Here is a 2,811-nt window from a genome sequence, read left to right on the forward strand (position 1 = left end):
GAGACCATCCTGGCTAACACGGTGAAACCCTGTCTCTACTAAAAACACAAAAAAATTAGCTGGGCGCAGTGGCGGGCGCCTGTAGTCCCAGCTACTCGGGATGCTGAGGCAGGAGAATGGCGTGAACCCAGGAGGCGGAGCTTGCAGTGAGCTGAGATCGCGCCACTGCACTCCAGCCTGGACGACAGAGCAAGACTGTCTCAAAAAAAAAAAAAAAAAAGAATGGGTGTTAAAGATAATCATGTATTTTCTGTTTGAAGAGGTTGTTTACTGTAGTAGTTAAGACTTATCTCTGGAGTAAAAGTTGCCTGTTTTACTACTGGCTCTTCTGTTGTGAGCAAGTCATTTTTTCTCTGTGGCTCTGTTCCTTCCTCCGTAAAATAAGGATAATAATAATATCTATGCATTGACTTTCTGTGAAAATTAACACATATACAGGGTTATGGTTAGTATTTGGTATATATTATTATGTATATGCTGAATTACATTAATGTAATTAATGAACGTTTGAATTCAATAGCTGCCATAATCTGATTTTCCAGAGAAGCCGACGAAGGACTTGGATAAAGTGACTAAAAATGAAAACTGTAACTCATGAACTGCATCCACTAAAACAAAAAAAAATCATAACAGACAAATTTCCTCAAGATTGTAACATGAATCTCAACAGAAAAGATCACTGCAGATTTTGAATCTTGAATCTATACAGATCATTCTACTTTTCCAACACTTAACATTTACACTCAAAAATAAATCAGCTTAATAAAAAAGTTTTGCTATGTCATAGAAAATGGTATGTAAAATTCTCCACCTACCATTAAGTCTCTTAAAAATTTCAAGAGGGCCGGGTGCGGTGGCTCCCGCCTGTAATCCCAGCACTTTGGGAGGCCAAGGCGGGTGGATCACGAGGTCATGAGATCGAGACCATCCTGGCTAAAATGGTGAAACCCCGTCTCTACTAAAAATACAAAAAATTAGCCAGGCGTGGGAGTGGGCGCCTGTAGTCCCAGCTACTCGGGAGGCTTAGGAAAGAGAATGGCGTGAACCCAGCAGGCAGAGGTTGCAGTGAGCTGAGATCGCTGCAGGTTAGCCTTGGCGACAGAGCGAGATTCTGTCTCAAAAAAAAAAAAAAGAAGTCTTTCTAAGATATATTTTATCTTGAGATTTCAAAATTCTGATGAGTTTCTTCATATGGTGCTTACAATGTGCAACCCACTTAATGTTTTACCTATTCTAACTTATGTTTAACACACTTTTTGTTAGAATCTCATATAATTTTTCCTTTACCAATACAGAGAAGCAATGCTGACTTAATCCTCTTACCTATGGACAGTGAATTGCTCTTATCTCAAGTGATCTGAATGTTGCATTGATAAATTATAAATAATCTCAAACAACCCAGTTAAAAACAATAATTTACCACATTAAAAATTCTAAACTTCTCATCTGAACCTTGAAAGTCCATGTGAAATTACATGGCATGAAGAGACCAGCGAGGAAACTGTAGCCAAAACACAAAGGAAAAGAAGACCTCTGAGGCATACTTAGCTCTGGATAAACACATGAAGACATCACAAAACTAAAGATAATTAGAAAATAAAAACAGAAATCCTCTTTAAATTCAGAATGAGTCAGTTTTGCAGCTTGGGAACAGATGTCCTCTCCACATGCACAATTAATGACATTTCTTCACCATAGATATTTTCAGTCTTTTACTTGGAGCTACAAACTAACTCCAGGAAAGTTTATGGCTAGTTATGGAGAATCTATTACACACCCAGCACTATGTGTGTTTGTTTACTACAATTTATCAAAACATCCCCAATACTTATGTTTTCCCAGTACTCGCCTGAACAAATTGGCCCAAAAAACTTATTTATATCAATTATAAAAAGTGAAAGGAACAATAAACAGCTTATATAAGGTTGTCCAATAAAATGAAATGTTCTAATTAAATAAAACAAATACACACATTGTGAAATTACATCTAAAAAGTATTTTTGGTGCACTAAATTTTATAAAAACGATTTTTACAATTTCTGACAAGCTCACATACTTTATGAAGTGAAAACAAAAAAAAATGAGAAAATTATAGCTAGAGCTTGAGGACCACATAGAACCAGAATTGATTGGCATGGGGAGATTCTCAACAATGATCCATTAGATTGTACAGTAATTAAATGAAAAGAATATAGATTTGATTTCAAAATGTTTTAGTTTCTAGATTTCTAGTAAATTACCTATCCACAGTATTAATAGAACCTTCTTTGTTCCAATATTGCTATTTTCTTTGGAAAATAGGTACAAACTCTCATGCAAACACAATTGCTTGCTCCATAATTTCCTTGCGCCCAAGGTTTATCTTTAGAGCACAAAATTTCTATGTTTAACAACTCCATGTAAATTAAAACTAAAAGTCTGTATGTGTTTGCAGGAGGACATGCCACATGTTCAAAGATATATATGAAACATTTTTGAAAAGTATTCAAGACTCAGGAATGTATGAATGTTTATTAGAAACATAAAATGACCTGTAGTTAAAAATAATTAAAGTGTGTAACTGGATTGTGTGTAATACAAAGGGTAAATGCTTGAGGTGATGAATAACTCATTTACTGTGGTGTGATTATTACATACTGTATGCCTGTATCAAAATAACCCATATATACCATAAATATATACACATACTATGTACTCACAAAACCTTTTGAAAAATTTCAGTAAGAATAAAAATGTAACATGCAAACAATATTCTTCAATTTATTTGCTGTTGAAAGCCAGGAAAAAGACTAGGGATGTCATTCAATTATA

Source organism: Hylobates moloch, unplaced genomic scaffold (genome assembly GCF_009828535.3).
Source record: "Hylobates moloch isolate HMO894 unplaced genomic scaffold, HMol_V3 SCAFFOLD_17, whole genome shotgun sequence".
In the NCBI taxonomy this organism is placed as follows: Eukaryota; Metazoa; Chordata; class Mammalia; order Primates; family Hylobatidae; genus Hylobates; species Hylobates moloch.